Source organism: Anomalospiza imberbis, chromosome 3, assembly GCF_031753505.1.
Source record: "Anomalospiza imberbis isolate Cuckoo-Finch-1a 21T00152 chromosome 3, ASM3175350v1, whole genome shotgun sequence".
Lineage (NCBI taxonomy): Eukaryota > Metazoa > Chordata > Aves > Passeriformes > Viduidae > Anomalospiza > Anomalospiza imberbis.
The window spans coordinates 82,903,426-82,923,775 of NC_089683.1; the positions used below are offsets into that span (position 1 = coordinate 82,903,426).

The 20,350-nt window shown below is 46.4% G+C and overlaps 2 long non-coding RNA genes across 2 annotated transcripts; one reads left to right on the forward strand and one right to left on the reverse strand.

Moving 5' to 3' along the window:
* The first annotated feature begins 1,944 nt into the window (after nt 1-1,944).
* On the forward strand, nt 1,945-18,013 carry LOC137471260 (uncharacterized). The gene is made up of 2 exons (XR_010997486.1): nt 1,945-3,743; nt 16,555-18,013. It is a non-coding gene; the product is annotated as an uncharacterized lncRNA (long non-coding RNA).
* Nucleotides 12,412-19,583, reverse strand: LOC137471259 (uncharacterized). Its single transcript, XR_010997485.1, has 3 exons — nt 18,889-19,583; nt 14,263-14,302; nt 12,412-12,589 (listed from the first exon to the last, which is right to left on the reverse strand). It is a non-coding gene; the product is annotated as an uncharacterized lncRNA (long non-coding RNA).
* Between the last annotated feature and the right edge of the window lie 767 nt (nt 19,584-20,350).

A 20,350-nucleotide genomic window follows, 5' to 3' on the forward strand; every position in this document is an offset into this window, starting at 1 on the left:
GAACCAGCAGGAACCCTTCCCTGTGGTCCCATAAGGTTGAATGCATGGGGCAATAATCCTACATTGAGGCAGTCCAGTCCAGCTCTGGAGGGGGTCAGGGTGATGCTGGAGGGTATTGCTATGCCCTGTTGTATCTCACGCTTGGTATAACATCTGGTAGCTCACCGTACACATGGTGCTGCCTTACCCTGTCATGTCACCCTGTGGAGCTGGGATTGCAGGCCACATCCCAAAGTCTGCCAGACCACATTCTCTGGCACAGGACCCACTCCTTCTTATATCCCTTCTATTCTGAAGCCCTCAGAGGTCTGTGAGGAGCAGGTCATGGACTCTGCAAACCGTTCCTGCTCTTTGCTATCCCCCAGCCTTTTCCTTGTGATACGACCAGTAGTATCTTCAGTGCATGATCAAAAGCCTGGTGTTCTCCATTGTCTGGAAAGGGCAATCCTTGCCACGTGGTTTGAATGGCTATGGATGTCAGGATGGAGGTGGACTTCTTCCCACAGAGCAAGGGAGCAGCCTTGCAAGGATGAATTTCCCTACCCTTGATCCAGTAGAAGGCGTCAGATATTTTACCTACAACCCAAAATACCCTGAGACAGACCCAGTTATCTCTCAACAGAGGCCGCAGCAACTTGTTGAAGGGGCACTATCCACTTAAAAATGCACTTCTCTCATATAGGTTTTTCCATCCCCTTGCTGAGCCGTGAAGTTCCCAAGAGCGGAGAAAAACACTCATGCTCAGCTCCTGGCTGGGTCATGCGGTGTGTGTGTCAGCACTTTGGGTGCAATCAGTCTTCCTTTGGTCAGTGAGTTTCTTCCGTTGTTTGGGTGGGCCTTGCACAAACCTTGGGGGAGAGTGAAAGCTTTTTTAGAAAGTGGAATATATGACTGTGAAACCACAAGAGTGTCGGAGGGTCTCAGGCGTGGGTAGGAGAGCCTAAATGGCTCCTGGATTTCAGGATGTTAGTCACCATCACTATCACTTTCCTGGCCTACTACTCCCTGCTCCCCACCTTTTGTCAGCATCCTAATTCTCCATGAATCATATAGGATTTTGGGAAGACCATTCTTTCCTCACCATCTGTACAATTCATAGTGCCTCATGGCTGCTACCGTGACGTAAAAAAATGTCAGTAAAATAACCACAACACACTCATTTTGGAAACATACGAGAATTCCAATTGACAGTTTCCCTCTATACTTAGGAGTAAAACCACAGGTCCTGGAAAAGCTCCAGCTGGTATGAGGTTCAGCATGCATAAGTGTCCAGGAATATTTGAGGTATGATATGGGGAAAAACTTTCCTACTATCAAGCTGGTTAATGAAGAGGCAAAGAATCTAAGGGTACAATGGGAGATTCTTCCTGTGATGTTTTCAGAGGGGCTTAGACTAGTATCTCTTAAGTAGTGCTGGTGATACCTGAGCAGGATCACTTTCATGCCTACACCTCTATAATCTCTCCTACTTTCTCTCCTGGAAGACAAAGTCCTGTTCAATATCTCTGGTTTTAGACTTGGGAGCTCTGTGATGGCTTGGGAGCTCTCTGATGGGTTAAGCTGAACCTAAGGAAGGAATTACTTCTATCCATGGCCATCCTCTGTGAGGGGTATGCCATGTCAGTGACTGAAGGGCTCCTGGGGGAGAGCTGCTGAGCATGAAATAGAAGAGCAAGGTAAAAGTGAGAAAAATGTTACTGAATTTGTGGTGCCATTGTATGCTGCAGGAGGTCCTGGAAGAGCTCCCTGGCAGAGGCAGGAGCTGTCCCAAACAGCTAAGGACAGTATCAACCTGAGGAGCTGTGTCTCTGGCATGGAAAGGCAACAAGCCCCATTACACCTGGGCATGATGGAAAAGACACTGGACTGAGCTCCCATGCCTGTGCATCCCATTCGTTGGGTGGGTGTATCCAACATCTTACCAGGAGTCTGAGGTCAAAGAATCTGGTCTGGCATCCCAGACACCACTATGCTTCCAAAAGAAAAATTACCTACTTAATGGTTTTTTTGTTTGTTTATTTAAGATGCCAGAGGAAGGCGTCTTAAACTAAAATCATGTACAGTACAAAAGCAAAGAGGGTTAGTCATACATAGAACCCCTGGGTAAGCATCAGGATGCAGTGAGTGCTACAAATCTGTGACTCCTGTGACGATTAATTAGACACAAGGAGTAACAGTCCCTCAAGGATTCTTAGTTATGAAAGCGATTGCTGTCTCAGGAAGTCCTGAGATACAATAAACCTGGAAGAGCATGCAGAGGTAATATCACTGTTGGCCTGCTCTTCTCTTCTTCTCCCTCAGGCATCTATCAGGCAGCATCGGAGACAGAGCACTTGGCTAAATTGATGCTCACTTTGACTCAGCACAGCTGTGCTTGTTCCTTATGTGTGGAGCCACAGGGAGGCTGCTGTTGCACATAGGGTTTTGCCCATGACTCTCCCTGTCACATCAGATCATAAATATTTTACAAGGGAAAGCTTTACAGAGCCAAAATGTCATCCTCTTCCCTTTTCCCTGTGAAAAAGTGTATTGCCTCACATTCCCAGGCTGTTGATCACTGCTGTCTCTGGTCACTGATGCCAGGGTGTGTGCCTTGTCTGCTGTCCCTGAGGGCACCCAGACATGGAGTTTCATGGGGCTGGGTGAGATCTCATCCTTTTGTGCAACTGTGTTTAGACCCTATCTCCACACTCACAGTGGGCAGTGTGCCAAGAGAGGGGTCACCTCCAGGAGGTCAGAAGTGAGAGGGCAGATGGCCCTTTGGTATCTTTAGCTAAGCACTGCATGATCTGTGCACTGCAAATTCCCTTGGGAAGAAACTGCACAGAGCCCTGTGGTGGGCAAAGGAGCAGGAGAGTGCATGTACGGGGCTGTGGGAAACCCTCTGGGTGCTGTGAGGGAGCTGGTGTTCACACCTTGTGAGGGATGAGAGGACTGCTCAAGTGAGGTCCACATTGCTTTGCAATTTGGTGAGAGGCACAGCTGATGCCAGCCCCTGGGCACTCTCATGCAAAATCCAGGTGGCACAGGAAGATGTCTTCCACCTTGGTGCTGCTGTATGTACCAAGGCTGAGGAGCTTTCCAGAGAAGTCTGTCAGGGAGATGTGGAGAGGCAGGCACAATTGCTTAGTCTGGGATGCTGCCTTGGAAAGACCCTCCTGAGCAGTGGCTCATGCCCTGCACACAGTGTGCTGGTCTGCTGGCAGAGGGCCCCTGTCTAAGACTGCTGGAGGAATCTCTGCTTGTGGAAAGACCTGCCAGGCTCCTCCTGCTCCTTCCCTCCCTTTTGCCTGGTGCTCTCCATTGGGATCTATGGCTGACACAGAGGATTTTTTGTTATGCTGTTTTCCTTTTTCCTCTCTGAAGGGCAGAAAAGGCCAGGATGGAGACGAGCAGCTCTGCTTTCAGAGCAGAAAAGATGGCTGGTTAATGGGGAAGAGAGAGCCAGGCACCAGCGGGTGGGGCACAGCCATGAGCCAGGCCCGAGCAGGAAGCCAGGGCACCTCCTGCCATATTCGCACAGGGCTGAGGACTGCCCCCGTGCCCTCTGTTCCCAATCCCGTCCCCCGGTGACCTGCTCCCACCAAATGGCTGCCCCCCCGGCCCCGGCAGGGCTCTCCACACAACGGAGGGGCTGTGTGACCTGCCTGCTCCCAACTTGGTTGCTATAGGAAAGGGAAGAGGCTGGAGAGAATGTATGGGGCCTATTCACACCCCCAGCCCTGATTCACGGTGCCCCTGAGGTAATGTTTGCCCGGCTTGCAGTGATCTTGCCTGATAAAGGGGCCTCCTAAAAGTCAGGGGGGACACACCAGACCAAAGAGTCTGGGAGAAATATTTGCCTTGAATGCCAGTAACATGTGGAAATGGGGAGGTTGAGTGGGGAGGGGGGGGATGATAAGAAAGGACCCTTTGAAAAAGAAGGAGGTGGGGGAAAATGCATGCCTGGCTGGCCCCACAGGCTTGCCGCCTCTGCAGAGTGCAGCCATGCATGGGAATATTGGGGATCCTGTTCACTGCAGCCAAATGGTGACGTTGCACAGGTACATGTGTACGAACATTTACTGTGATGATGTGACCTGTATCCAGGGTTGTTCTCCCCTGACGCCGGGGATCAAAAAGAAGCAGCAGCTCTGCAGCAGCAGCAGCAGGGGCTATACATCTTGCCAAAACCCACCTTTGTTACTTTCTGTTCAGCCATCTCACCCTGAATGCTCTCATGATTCAAATTATTCCTTTTAGTATAATACTTCTGCTTTTGTGCAGTCAGAATGTCCTGTGGGCCTATCTTTTAGTAGGTTGTAATGATTTGTTTCAGAAAAGCCCTTTGGCTGCATGTGAAACCTGGGAAACAAAACCAAAATTCCCATTGCCTAAAAACAAGCAGAACAAAACTCCAGTGATCCTGTAAATGTCTCCCTGTGCAGATTAAGAACAGGAATTTTGTTGCAGGGCAGGCAGTGACCACCTCTTAAATTTTCATAGCTGATTTCAGCAAATGTCCTATTTGTATACTTGATATTCTTGAGTGGCCTGATCAAAGCAATGAGATGAGTATGTCACTGCTGTTGGGGTACTTTGTGATGAAAACTGCATTCAAAATGCATTTTCAACATTGCTGATGAGACTCATTGATTTCCTCTCTGGGACAGTGTTATCTCTGCTCCGAAGGAGGCGTGAGGAGGGCGGTGGGAACATCTGGACCCTGAGGCACAGAGAAACAAACAAATCTGGGGGAAGGTGCATGGCAAGGGACTGGTCAAACCACTAGTTCAGAGGACTTTGTCTTAAATCAGCTGTAGTTGCTTGGCTTGGATGCTCAGTATCAGTGGGCATGGCTGGGTGGCAAGCTCTTCCCAGTGTGTCACTGGGGTCAAAAGGAAACAAAATGGGAGTGGGGTGGAAGAGGGGAAAAAAGAAAAAACAGCAAATATGACAGTGGCATTTTCTCATGGGAAGGGAATATAGTCTCCAGCTCTGGTAAAAAAGAAACAGAGGGGGTTGGGGCACTGCTACTGGGAAAGGCTGGGAGCCTGGGAAAAGCACTTCTATGACAGAAGGAAAAGATGAGGGTGATTTAGGATAAGAAATGTTGTCGTTGGCTTTGACTAGAGAGAGAGCAGGTCTGTTCCTCCTTTTAAGTGGCAGCTATCATTGTAAGAAGAAACCAGACTCCAAACAGACTATGAATATTGTTTATATAAACCTCTGCTAATACTGAGAAAAGGGCACCTAGGAATGGGTTTCTCAGCCTTTTTCTATTTCAAGGAGTAAGCCCTCACTTTGAGAAAAGAGAAAAAAAAAAGCCCTTGTGAGGGAAAAATAAAAGGAACATCAAAATGCTTGACTGATGACTGGGTAGAGAAATGGTGTTCAGAGAGGTGACTTCTGGCCCTCTAAGGATAGCTCTGGGAGAGAGGCAGAAAGAAGAAACATTGCTTTTATTTGTGATTAAATAACGTTGTGGTGGTCTCACCCCCACCTCAGCAGCCTTTCTGCAGACGACAGCCTACCAGCTGGGGAACACTGCCTCTCTAGCACTGGGGATACACAGCACAGCAAACAGGGAATCTGGGACTTACTGCAAGCTTTATATTTCATTTCAGCAGCTTGATTGGGGTCTTGCCATAGGGTCAGTTGCTGTTAATCCTGTATTTGTATTTAGCAGATACACCTCTTGCTCTTTTTTTTTATGGAATTCTCCTGTAGAAAGCTCTCCTGGGTCGATGGAGGCTGCATCTCACAGAGTTTAACTTTCATTTATCTGCAGAAGAAACAAGACTTATAATGCTTTTGCTGTTGCTTAAGCTTAAAATCTCCCCTGCCCCCTATTTTAGGTTAAATTCATATCCATCAAAGGATGTTTTTACTTTTGGATGAATGTTTTTCTTTAAAGCTGTGTTGCAAGTGATCTGGTGAGGCTGAGCACAGTTTCTGAGCCCTCTGAGAGCTCCCATGGCTAGGGCAGATTAAAGGAACTAGGTCATATTTCTAAACTATAGCATACACGATGCTGCTGTTCCAGCTGGACTATCTATAAAAGCTGGAAAAGAAAATCAGAGTCCTGGAAAGGTTTTCTTGGATGTGCACTTCCCAGAACTCCTCCAAAAAGTCATCCAACTGTGCAGGCAGGAGTGCAAAAGCTTCAAAAGGTTTTTCCTAAATCAACCCAGCCAGCTGAAATCCACAGGAAAGCTTGTGAGAATACTGCTCATGAGATAACAGATAAGGCAAGCAAAACATGGAAGAAAAAGTATTTTTCTACATGAGGTCACTCCCAGCATTATTTAATGTGAACTAGTCCTTAAATAATTGTGTTCCTCCTTCAGCCTTACGCACAGGTAGGAGGACTTTATCACCATTGCAGAGCAGTTCTCTCTGGGGTGGGACAGAAAGCTGTCTATGTGTACTGCAGAATGGCTTGGGATGTGCAAGGAAAAATAAGTTTGCAGCCCATTAAAACTCCCTCAGGGAAACAGAGAGGTAGAACATGGCATGCTGTGCTCCATGGCCTTCTGACCAGGCAGAGGGACTATGCTGTCTGTCTCATTCACTTTTTTGATCTCTGGCTTCTGTGAAAAGGGTGCTGGCCACTCAAGCCAGGTTGGAGCCTGGCCAAAACAACATCCTGATTCTGTGGCAAGTGCTCTGGGATCAGACCACACGTGATGAGTACCCCAGATTTGTGCTGCATTGGGAAGAGACTATTGTCATGACCCCTGCTGCACCCTGGGAAAGTCACTTTACCATGCTCACAGGAAGGAGAAAGTTGACTTTCCTTAGATCCAGGATTTCCTCCTTCCCCCTTCCCCTCTCTCATGTACTGCACCACATCTTAACCCACTCCTGGCGTGGCAAGATCAAAAAGCAGCATGGAAACGTTGTGTGGGCTGCCAGCGTTCCTGTGCCAACAAGGGGGCTAGTGCACAGCTGTCTTGTCCCCAGTGAGAGAGGTGGCCTTGCTTCTGCCCCGCAGTGCCACTGCTGCCGCATGGCGCCGGCCTGCAAAGCTGCCCACGGGACTGGGCAGGCCTGGCATGGACCGAGCACGGCTGAGCAGACTTCTCCAGTGTGGGAAATTTCTAAAGAAGCAGCTTCCTTTAAACCACATTTTCATTTAACTCATCTAAATATACTTCAGTTTCAAAACACACACTTAAAAATAACTTACAGAAATATTTATATGGACACTGAAAGAAACTTTCCAGCTTTGGGGATTCAGCCTGCAGCCCACTGCAAGAGCCTACAACTGCCTTCCTGCTCAGTCACTCTTCACTTGTTATTGAGCCTCTTGTTTTGGGAGTGTTTGAGTCTCTTTTTCCTTAAGTTATCTTGCTTCACTCCACCCTGCCTCAGGGACTAAGAGGGTTTTGCTTCAGTGAGGTCAAGGCTGATATTGCAGGATAGTTTTTCTCTCAGTCACAATCATCATAATTCTCTCAATGGTACAAGTTTTGTTTTAGACCTGGAAAATTCAGCACCTCCTGTGGTGGGGCACAGCACATATTTGGGAACTCCCTCTGTCATCACCTTGCCCCTCTCTATGCTCTTCCTTCGTCTGTCTCAGTTCATGTGTTGCTTGGAGCAGATCTCAGCTTTGGCAAACGTATGTCAGCCTTGCACACTGGGCTTAAAGAGGGGATTTGGAATCTTCTAGGTGGTTTTGCAGCCCAAATGCAATAATAAGGGTAATAACAAAACTTTCTGCCTAGTGGTTTTCACCATCATTTATTCCGTGCTGTCAATATTTTCTTCAGTGACACTGTTAGTTATCAGGAGGTGTACCAATCACTTCCCCTTGTCTGTGTGGACAATCCCCTTTGCTAAAGAAAGGCTAGGCTCTTACTAAAGCATCACAATTAGGTCAAGTCCACAAGTCCATACTATACATCATATGGGAGAGAAGCAGTCTGATGGGGTGGGACAAAGGTTGTCTGATAAGGATGTGTTTTGTCATTTGTCTGCGTGTCCTGGTTTTTCAAAAGTCATCCCCGTAGCCCAGGAATGTCTTATAGGGAGTTTTAAATATCTCAGTTTTTCATTTCACCGGGTTTTATTTTTAGATCATGATACAGTGTTTGTTCAGTACATACTGCAGCGCTGGTAAGAATCTGTCCTGTGTTTATCAGGAACAAACAGCCCAGAGGAAGGTGTGCTCACTATGATGAAGAGTATTTGGATTACAAGAGAGGTCAGATGACTGCAAAACTCTGAATCTGTATGACCATTCAGTTTTGTTTGGTGCTGCAGAAGAAATTGATCTTTAAATGTTTAATTACTGAAAAATGCAATAAACATTTGTGTTGTTGTAGATGAGATGACTTGCATAGGAAAAAGCACAAACCAAAACTAGTTCTGCAGTATCTTTTATGGGAATTACTTGTGACACTTTAATGTGTCACTACCAATAAGTCTCTGTTTTTTTATTTTCAGAGTGAGGTTCAGCACCCTACTCGTTTGTTAATGATTTTGCCTCTCTCTCCCTCCATGTTTCTTTTTCTATGTAAAGGTTGGAGAGGGGTTTGTGAGTGAATGTGCTTTGTTTGTGCTTCAGTGTTTCTCATCAAACTGTAGACTAAAACTTCATACAAGGCAGTGGGAACAGACTCTAAGTCACCAATTAAATGCAACTAGCTCTGAAATGTCACACAACATCCATTTAAAACAGTCCAAACTCCAGGCTTGGATTAAGATCCAGGCATTCCTAAAAACACAGGATTAAACTGAAAGCTCAGATTTCCTTTAAAACAGAAATCTTCCTGCTCTCTGCCTGCATAGGCAAGATCAAACCCCTGATCTAAAGAGAAGCAAAGCAACACCTCCTTCTGGAGTCCCAAAACCCCAAGGGTGCAGTTCAGAGCTGCAGTTTTCCTGGCAGCAAAAATGGCCAGAGGTTTCTGTCCCGTGTGCTGAGGTTGACTGTGCCTTCAGTTGTGCTTCTGCTGTCATCTGCAAGCTGGATCACAGAGAGGGTTACAAAGGGGCACAGAACTTGCTTTAATTTTAGAAGCTTTTATTATTTTTTTTTTAACCAAAACCATTTCAATGAATAAGCTGTCTCTCTGGTCATGTACATCGATGTAGTGGCACCACAGGGGGTGAAGGACAAGAAGAAGGACACATTGCTATGCGGGGTCCGGAACATGAGGCTAGGGCAGGAGCTTCCTAAGCAGCTTTGCTGCTGAGGAGAATTTGTCATCAATATGGCCCTGAGAAGGCAGAACATTGCAGCATGGATTCAGGAACAAGCAGCCAGGCTTAGGAAAGGCCAGAAACATTTAAATCAGCTTTGTTTTTGGAGAAAAAGGGATCAAGAGAAAAGGGATCTCAAAGCTGAGACAGCAGCTGAAGGGGGTGAGCTGTTCTGCTCATTGGGGTGTCCTTTCCAAGGCTCATCTACAGCAGACCGAAGCAGGCACTTGTCAGGCCTCTCATGGTCACAGTCACTCAAGGGCATCCTTTGCATCTTCCACAAGAGGGTCCCTTCTGTAGCATAGACCTTCTGATGGCCATGCTAGTAGCAGGATGGGGGAGGCCTGTGGTGGGACCCCATGAACCACCACTTGGAGCAGGACACCGCAGCCTCATGGAGCCTGCTGTCTCAAAGTGGCACTCCCTGACCCCACATAGTTTTCTGGGGGAATCACAACTTAAACTTGGCATGCCCAGGGACCACAGAAGGATGTTGTCATGAGGACTGGGGCCAATTTTCTTTTCAGAGGTGTTAAGGGTGTTGCATTCTGTTTACATCAGGAGTGAGAGCAAAGACACCTTTGGAGGCAGCGATCCCCAGGGACTGCAGCGTGGAAGTTCTGGAGAGCCTTGCCACAGGTGGGCCAGCTCCCACCACACTCTGGTGAGCCAAGGCCAAACAGCACACCAATTTCAGACCAAGCCAGCAGAGGTCACAGTAGAACACAACAAATTCTCCATGCCCTTGTCCATTGTGCCCGCACAGTTCACCACTGACTGACTGGTATTAAACCCTCGTCCTACTCAACAGGCTGAGCAAACTTGACAAAGCCAGGTTATGGCTGCAGAGCACCTTCCTGGAGGGAGCAAATAGCTGCTGGAGACTTGGGCCGTGGCTTGGTTGTAACTCTCTTCCCCAGCGTGTGCTCCTGTTGCAGCTAGTGTACAATATCTTGGTGTTAAAATCAGTCATGAGGGTGTGGACGTGTTCTCCTCCTGTCATTGCACAGAGGGAAATCACAAGACATGTCAGCCTGTCAGGCTCCTTTATCTTCCCAGACCTCTCACCTTCATCCTCCCTGTGCCAAATTAATTCCCAGGCTGGAGGATGTTTCTGCTGCATGAAGGTGATCTGGTCTGCAGGGAAGTTGGGTCCATGTCTTCTTGTGCTGTGTTGCCACCTTACCAGTAACTGCTCTAGGAGAATCTTCTGAGTATCTCCATGCCACAATCTGGGTGGATCCCTGTTGCACTGGGCTTTCCTGTGATCTTCCAGAAGAGCTGGGATGATCCCCATGAAGATACATGTACTGCAGGGGCAGGCAGGGTTGCAGACAAGCAGTCCATGTCCCTGCTCAATTACAGCTCCACAAGGAAAATACAGGCATGGCAAATGCAAGACCAAATGTATAGTTCTGTATGCAGAGACACTGGGGATTTCCTTCCTCCATTTCTAGCAACAGCATCTTGGGCGGAGAAGAAGCAGAAGTCAAAAACTATTTTTTAAAAAGTAAATGTAGGAGCCATGATGGTCTGTATGCCTTTGCTGATGTCAAGATCTGCACAGGATCAGGGTCTGGTTGTCTGAGGTCTCCCACAGGCTACTGGACCACACACGAGGGCTCCTTTCTTGCCGAAGACTCCCGTGGTACAATGCCTTCGTGGCTTCAGAACCCACCATCGCTATGACATGATAGCCTGATGGGCAAAATGCCCACGTTCTGCTATGGAAGGCGTGAGATGGCTGTGGCTGGTGAGCTGGGCAAGCGAAGCCTGGTAGCTGTAGGTCTGATTCCTGTAGGTCTCTGCCACTGGAGGGGGACAGAGCACCTCACTGCAGAGGTAGGTGCCCCTACACCCCTCCCAGAAGAGATCCTCCCATGCTGCAGGGCCCTCATCCAGTTCATCCTGGTGGATGGGCCGCTGCTTGCAATGCCGCGCCCTGGAGTGGGTCATCGCGGGATTGCGCTTTTAGCAGAGGAGGGGCGCCGTTTGGCAAGAAGGCAGCATTTCACACAATAGCAGTGAATCCACTGAACGTTGCTGAGCCTGCCACCATGGGTGGCCCAGCACATCCAGGGAGGGGTGTTGAGCAGGGGCTCTCTGGAGATAAACGCAAACTTCCTTTGAACTTCAAGTATGCTCCTGGTGGTCTGTGATTTCCAACTGCTTTCTTGTCACCTTCGGCCCTTGAAGAGCCACTCACCATCTTTCCCATTAGTCCATGGCTTGAATTGCTAGAGCAGGGCAGTGCTGGTGCTGTGCCCTATCCTTGGCTCATCTGCAGATGCATTCTGCAGATCCTGGTGGCAATGCCTAGAGCAGCAGCTACATCAGCTGGGTTCAGTGCTGGGCTGAACTGACCAAGACCACCTGCAAGAGGTGCCACACTGATACACCATGGCAAGGTGGGTCCTGGGCTCTGAAATGACACATTTTGCCTGGCAGAGCTTCCCGTGGAGCAGTGCATGCAGAGGGTCTCACCAAAAAGACATGGTCTCAGCTTTGGTCAAGAGGAAGCCACCTGGGCAGCTCATGCCTTGCTCACCTACTGGGCTCTTGTGCTGCTGTTGTGCCAAATACCACAGAGGACTGCGTGGCAACTCCCCCTGTACATTTTACAAGGGTGTGGTGATCTGGGAGAGGCTTTCTCACACTGGGGTACCCTGAGGAGCAGACACCTCTCTCCTGACCAGCTTGCTGTGGCCAATGAGACCTGGTCGATGAATGAAGATGGCATGCTGCCATCAGGCTGCATTGTGCAACAGTGCGTGATGCAACTGAACTTTATATAACCTGACGCAACACTTAGAGCTGGAGTTTAATGCTGCAGGTCCTGGGTCATTACTGGGTGGATGTACCTCCCTCGTGTATACATGCATGAGGTCACCCAGTGTGTGGACAGTAGCACTGCTCCAGGTAGCTCCAGCTTTACTCTTGGGCTTGAAATTGCTTCAACCAACCAACCAACCATGGCTCCATGGGATCCATGAGGATCACTAGACCAAGGGCCGAGGCAAGATCCACATTTATTGCAGACAGCAACTGTGGAAATGTCATCCATGCAGCTCACCTTGTGCCTTCCATTCCTATCTGTGACTCATCCAGCCCAAAGCATCTTTCCACACTCCTGCCCTTCAGCCCTTCAGCCTCTGCTCATCCAGTCCTGGGCCCCGGCTCTGCCTGTGTGCTGCAGCCTCCCAGTGCTTGATAGCGCAGTCCTCCTTTGCAGGCCCTCTCCCCAAGATGCTCCTGAACAGCTTCCTCTTTTCATGTGAAATCATGGCTTTGAGCTCCGTGCTGTGTTAGGCTGCCTTGGACTGTGCAGAACTGATGCTTAGCCTGGTGCTTTTGGAAAGGTGGCAATATTCCTCTCCTGAGGCAGGATACCAATGCTCTACAAGACATGTAAGATAATATAATTGCCTTAAAGAAAATTGCCTTAAACCTGACTTTCACTATTGTCCAATACTGAGCTTCAGGCCAAAGTAATTTCTCATCTTTTCTTTGACATTTATCATATTTAAGTTAAAATAGAGAGGAGTTGCTGGCCCATTGTTTTCTGTACAGCAATGAGAGTTTGCAGCTGTTCTGAAGTCTGTCATGTGTGTGGTGCATGAGCAAGGCAGGGGGAGTGGGAACATGTCAGAGAGTAAGGAAAAGCCCCACCAAATAAGCAGTCTTGGCATTTGCTTTCCTCTCTGAAACAGGGGAATCCTGCAAAGCCCCTAATGGCTGTTGCATCAGTCCAGACTAGGTAGCATAAGTGCATTAGCTTCCTTGGGCTTTTTTGTCTCTCCCTCTGCCCTCTCAGCCAGTCTCCACTGAGTGATGTGGTTCCTAAGCAGGCAAGAGAAAGAAACAGAGCCTGGGAAGAGCCCAGTATTCTTTTTGTGCAAGGATCAGGCTAGCACAACTCCAAGTATCACCTGGCTTTCTCTTCCCTCCCTTAAGAGAAGCTAATCCTGGGCATCACCAGCTCTGCCAAATTTACATGGAAAATACCACCAGCAGGACCAGCAGCTCCTTCTGAAACCGGACTGGGAGGGGACAAGCTGGTATACCCTTTCTGATGTGACTCTGCACTTGTGACTCATTGACATCTCAGTACCTTTCCAACAATGCTGTTGTGCCAGTAGCCAGTGCTTGGGTGCCGGGTGAAACTTCTTTCTTTTCAGCATTTTTTTGCCAGGCCCCAATGATGTAACACCCCAGGTGAATTGCCACAGCCCTGCCAGAATATGCTGTGGTGCCAGAAGGAAGGTGTGAAAAATGCCTTTCCCCTTCCAGGTGCCTGGTGTATTGATGCACTATCCTTCCAGTTCTCTCTTTCCCCTAAGAGGCATGGGCCCCCTTTCTCTGCTCCTAATTGTGCTCTCCCCAGTTGATGCACATCAGACATTTTCTTGCCTGGCCATGACCAGAGACAGTGCCTGCAGAGTAAACAAGCATCATGAGGCATAGCTGCCTCTGCCTGGCACCTGTGGTGCCACAAGAGATCCCCGATGGCATAGGGAGGAATTACAGAGCATTCACTCATAGTCATCCTGGCAGCTAACTGCTGCATTTGCAGTGGCTTACAGGAAGGCTGAGTCCCCATGACTGGTGCACAGTGCTGGTTTCTTTACTTCAGTTTCCCTATCAGCAAAGTGGGAAACAAAGGCACCACATTGTCACTTTTGGAGAAGAGAGAAGAAAAGAGGTCAAAGGCCTTAAGCTGTGAGCAGAGACGTGTCTTGGCAATGGTGTTGAGCTATTTGTGTGCTGTGGTGAGGCCTTGACACCACTGACCGTGTACATACAACAGCCTGGGTGTTTGAACTCCACCCCGTGAGGATTCACCGGTATGAGAACAGCACCTGACATGGAGATCACCAGGTGCCCAAGATCAGTTCACAGATATTCTGGGAGAATATGTAATCAAACCTGTTCTTTACATCCCTAAACTAAACAGCCTCCAGGAAGCAAATAAATGGTTAAGAAGACAGGCTAAAATGTTAAAGGAGAAAGCAACATTTGCTCCATACTCGTGGCCAAGTTGTAGTGGGAGAGACTGCTGTGTATACTTACTAAGCGCTGATCCGTGACCATGTGGCTCTTAGTATTATGTCTAAGAAGGAAAGAAAAACAAGAATGGTGACCAGAGTGGGATTATAATCCAGGAATACAGTGGCTGCTAGAAACCTAAAGAGGAAACCACAGAATAGTGGCTTCTGTTAAACCAGTGGGTGAAATTGTTGCCTAGATGATGGAAGTTATCTCAAATCCTCTCTCCATAAAGATACTTGTGATGGTCTTGTGTTTAGGCTCCTTAAAAAATGCAATTAAAAAAAAAAAAAAAAAGGAAAATTAAACAATTTCTAAATGTGTGAGGGGGTGGGGGAAGGGGGATGTTTAAGGAAATTACTAGTGTATTGCCAGTTTGGAGAGAGTTTAAATACTGTGTCAAGGGAGCAGTTAGTGTGTGGTATGTAAAATGAAGCAATACAAAAACGGTTATTAACTGAGGCTGATTTGGCCTTAAAATGTGCTCTAGGAACTGCTGTGTCAAAGGATACAGCTACTCCAGAAGACCGGGAGTTGCAACAGCATCAAACAGCCTGAAACAAAACTTTTATTGTTCCCCTTTTGGGGGACAGTCTCCCCTTGGAGGTGAAAGTCCTTCAGGGGAGTATCAGTAGTGAAAAAATTCATGAGAGAAAGCTTTGTTGAAAGAAAAACATGATTTCAATTCTACTGTGCTTCTGAGAACCCATCCATGGGACAACTTGTGTAGAGGCAAAATGACAACATGGGCAGGACCAGGGTTCTTCTCCTCTCCTTCTACTGAGGGAGGGTGTCAGTGAGATGGACAAATGGGGTTTTCCCTTTTGTGGTGGTTCCCTAGTTGCTGTGAACAAACATGGGTATTCTTTGCCTAGGTTCGACTAAGCAAAATTTATCAAGCCTATGGGAATGCTGGCTGATGGTAAAAAAAACCCTGTGAATAACACACACAAGGTTTTATTCCAGCATAACAGGCCAACACTAGGATAGTTTCCACACCCATGTTCTGATGGAGGGTCTTGGCCCTGCTATTGCAGAACATTTTTGACTTTCATAGCAATGCAGGCAGAGATTATTGGAAATGACAACAAGGGGTGTCTGCAGAGGTACTTGTGGGGCTGTCAAGAATGGCTGTGGAGCCAATGAGAGAAAAGTGATTTTTCCAGAGTCTCAGCCATATGCTGTGGCTCTTGTAGATTATATTCATAAATCACAGTAAGGCATGAGACTATCCTCAAGGCACCTCAACTAAAAGATATGTCACAATTATCTTCCTTTCTGGGGATAGGCAGTTATTACCAATGGGTCTTGCCCAACACATTAACACTATTACACTCCCTAAATAGACCAGTGCACAAAGGACAGAAGTAATGTTGATCCACATGATGTGCCAAGGCTCCAGATGAAGCAAACAACTTTGCATTAACAGAAAATGAAACTGCCTGTAGAATTAGCTTGCAGCACAACGCCATGTGCCTGAAACACTGATGCTGAAAGCCAGACATCATGGTAAAATACTCAGAAGAGCCACACTTGGGGCTCACTGGCATCTGTCTGCAGCACTGTTCTCACACCCAGAGAAAAGACCCATGGGTCATCTTGGGAGGTCAGCGGTTTAACCACAGCTTATCTCAAGAGGAAACAATTTACTCTGGTTGCGAATGCTGAACACTGGCTTCAGTGTTAGCAGGAACAGCCTGGCTAGGAAGAAGGAAGGTTTTCTGGGGTATTTTGTGCTTGTGTGGTGTGGCAGGAATACCTAGTGACTGGTACCCCAAGCATCTGGAGAGCAGCAGGTATCTTAAGACCAAGTGAAAGAGAGATCAAGCCAAGTTGACAGACATCTGATGAAAGGATGAGGAGATGGACTTAGCACACAGCCTCTTTGAGCCTTCTTGGCTGGAAAGAGAGTACCGAAATACACATTCAGGTTGCCTAACGTGTGGCACCAGAGCACTTACTGTAATAAATCTCAGGTCTATTGTACTCCAAGAATTACATGATGGCCTTCTGGGAATGATAGCTATGAAAGCCCTGGCTGGAAATTTGGTTCAGTGGCCAGACACTGATACACAAATAGGAGGAGTGGCAAAACAATGTTAAGGGTATTAATAAAACTAGTTGGGAAATTTTCCATCAGAATAATTCTCCAATGGAAAATGCTGTTTTCACTAAATCAGCAGTTTCTGTAACAAAATTGCAGATTTCCATTGGGAAAATCAAACTGAAGTATCCTTGGCTCTTTTTTGTGCAATAAGAAAATAAAATTGCCAAGAGCATTGTAGGCGGACTAACAGAAATTTTCTTTCTGTGCAGCTCTCAGACAGTCAGCCTTCCCTTCAGGTCCAGAAATTAGAGATGCAGCTGAGCAGTCAGAGATGCAAGAAGTCTGGGAGATGGGTAGTCACCCCCTTAGGTTTTTGACAGATCACCTGCTCCAGAAAGCAAATATATCCCTATCAGATGGACAGCCAGCAGACCAGACATTTTCATGGTTCTTGTAAAGCTTAATTTTTGTGGAACTCTAATGAAGACAGAGTTTTTGATTTTTCAGTTTAGTATTTTCCTTAAAAAGAAACTCAGCTACTCTTGTTTTCTTTCTTGCTGGAAGGGATTTCTATTTCCCAGCCAACTCTGGTTATCAGCAAACATTACACTTGCTTAGATATATTCTCCTTTGTATTCTCAGGAATGGCCAGCTGCTCTAGGACAGCAAACTTAGAAGTGGTCCATTAATGGGACATATGTTTTTGAGTGCAGGAAATGCGCCTCATAAATGGCCCAAAGTGCTGCATATGAATGTTACTAATTTAACACAGACTGTGAAAGTGTTAAGATTAGTATTTTCATGGACAGGAATTTCTATTTGCATTGTAAATGAGGAAGGGTCACTTTTTTGATGTTCAAAAAGTTGTGTGCTTTTATCTTACAAAATAGTATCAACCCTGTCGCATAAGCTCCTTGCTGTCCTGCCATAAGAGGAGCAGTGGGAAGATTTGTTCAAACATCTAATTCAGTGATCCAAACCAGAAGTCTGGATAAAGTGAACTTACAATAAAAAGATATGAATTCTCTTTTGGCCTGGAAAGAACATGTTAATACAGATCTCAACTACAGTCATCCATGGTCTTGGAACACAGATTTTTCTTGCTGGGACTTGCTAACACCTGATTTCCAGGGGGGGTGTTTGTTTGAAAAGTGATAGGATCAAATGGCCCCATATTGTCATGCATGAGTCTTTCTTCAGATTGGGAAAAAAAAAAATCTGTGTAAGAGGTAACTGTGAAAACTCAGAGAAATTTAAAGCAAATTATTTGACAACCTTCTTCTCCGTTTTATCAGGTAGAAATGGCATTGGGAGCCTTGGAATTAATTAGAAAAATGGAGTGGTTGAATTGGGCCCTCTTATCAAAAATAATAATTGTCAGCTTTATGGAAATGTTTGTGGTTATGGATGCTGAAGTAGGTCACCTGGCAATTATTCAGGTAGCAACAGTTGGTACATGAAAAATCTTGGAAAGACTGAGGCCATTTTTAACATGCCTGTAAATGTTTTTAGACATCTGATTTAAGGCTTCTTAAAGGAACATTTAGGAACATTGGTTGGAATCTCCTGGTGCTTCAGTTTCCTGATTGGTAAAGTGGAAATGCTTTTTTTGCAAGGATGTAACGTTTAACTGGTCCTTGTCACGAAGGACATCAGAGTTCTCTAGAATTCCCAGTGGAGGTGTTATGTGTTGCAGCTAAATGTTTGCTTCATTCTTCTTCTACCGTATTTGTGTATTGTTTTTTTTTGAAGTTCTGCTTCCCTCTGGAGCACCTTGCCAGTCAGAATTCAAGAAGGAATGATTCTACATGTCCTTCAAGCAGAACATGTAGAAAAGGCCTAAAGATTCGGTGCTCTTCTGCAGAGCTTGGTAGCAGGGTCAGCCTCTCCAGTGCTGCTCCTATGTCTTTGTGGCAATGTTTGTCCTGCTTTATGCCATTGTTTCAGAACTCCCAGAACCTCTGTCTTTTGTTGTAATTTGGGATCTCTTTCAGCAGCTGGCCATAGCATGATGGTAATGATGTTCAAAAAGTATCCCAAAGGAGCATGCTAGAGCTTTGCTTTTTCTCACTGACTTTCAGTTTTCCCCTGTCCTCCTGCAGAGCTGACAGTCTTGCTCCTCTTGGCCTGAGCTGCAGGAAAGCTTTTATCCATTAGGGCCAAACAATCCTTCATCCACCTCTCATCTCACTGAGCTTTCACCTTTTGCAAGTTCCCCATCAGACCCAGGTGTGGATAGATTAATCACATTTCTACAAGATAAAGACCAACAGAGGCGTCACAGATGAGGCTGGGCTTGACTTCCTGGTGCAGGGTCAGCTAGTGCATGACCGCACCTCACACTCCAAAACACACCACTCTCCATCAGCTTCCTAGCTTTTGTTAGCAGAAAGTAGTAGGACAGTGCTGGGTTAATGGTTGGACTTGGTGACCTTTAAGGTCCTTTTCAGTCTGAGTGGATTCTCTGATTCTGTGACTTCTGGTGGTGGGTCACAGGCCTGAGTAAGTATAGGTGTTCCCTTTCATGGGAGAAGGCCCCAGGGTGTCCAAGGAGGGATCATTTATACAAGCTCAGAGGGCCCTGAGGACTTTGGTACAAGTACCTGTTATATCCAGTGCAATGCAGGCATCCTTGGCAGCAAATCCATGGGAATTTACTTGCATAAATGTAGAGTGATACGCTTGTATGTATTTCTGAGTCATGTCCTGTCAGTACTTCCTGCACTAGTTACATGGGTTAGATAAATAGAAAAAAAAAAAAAAAAAGGAAACAGTGAAAAATGGAGTTTCATAGAAATCTCAAGGACCAAAATCTTAAAAATAATACAAGTTCAACAAATGGTCTTAATACAATACACAGATCAAATGCCTCTCACCCTTCTCCATGGCTCTTCTGCATCTTAACTAGAAAAGCACAGGCACGTTGGGGAGCTCTGGCCCTTTTCCTGGGATGTGCATAGGGCATTCTCTGTCTATGGAAAAAGCAAACTGTCTTACTTTTTGTCCCTCTTCCCATTCCTCATGATCTTGATCTTACATGGGGATGGCAGCTGATACTTAAGACTTAGGACAGCTGCATAATTCATAGGCAGGATTGCTGAATTTATGGAGGGGATCAGATATCAGGATAAAGGGGTTCTGGACTGGAGGGATTTAGCTTGCAATATTGAGATTTGGATGTTCCAGTTGGTGATATTGCCAAAAGGGACATGAAAAGTTATCTCATTTCAGTTTGGTGCAGCACACTAACTAATTCCAGGGAATATACACAATTCTGCTAAATTAATCTCTATCTCAAGTTGCCCATATAAACCTTTTTCCCCTTTTGATTCACTTAGAAAGAATGATGAGAAGAAATTAAAAAGGTTTTTGTTTGTTTGTTTTCCCTTTGATGCACAAGTTACTGGCTTCTGCCAGATGTAAGATGTTGTGGGGTATCATGGTGGTTTTAGTGGCCCACAGAAACACCTCCAAGGCCTGCCTGACATGTCTAATGCACATGTTCAAGCTTTAAGGAAATGCAAGATTTGGGATCATGAAAGTATTTCCATCCAAATCAGACTGGCCAGAACAATTTTTTAACCTTCTGTAATGCGTGGCATAGTCTGCTTCCCTTAGCCAGCAGGCAATGTTGCTAATGAACTGTAGAAGAGAAAAATGACACATTTAATTATGTGAGTGATGGAGAAGATGGAGGTGAATGTCCTTGATCTCTCTGGATCAGCTTGTAGTTGCCTGGACTATGACTGATGGCCAGGGCGGTCCTAACCAGTCTAGTAGTACTATAGATGACAAATAACTGCCTGCCTCTTCCATGCCTGGTGTTTAAAGGATGCCTTGTGCTTTGCTTTCAAGGTTACCTGCATTGTGTAAAAACATTTTGATCCCTCCACTATACAGAAATTCAAATAGAATAGAAGTTCAGTATACAGCATCATCCCAGTTCCCTCCAGAAGCAACACCTCTGGGCTTTGCACTTTGTGTCTCATCTGCTATGGGACACACTCCCACCTCTGGGAAGTGACAGGGGACTCTGCCCGTGTCAGTCACTGCTAACCCTGCAAC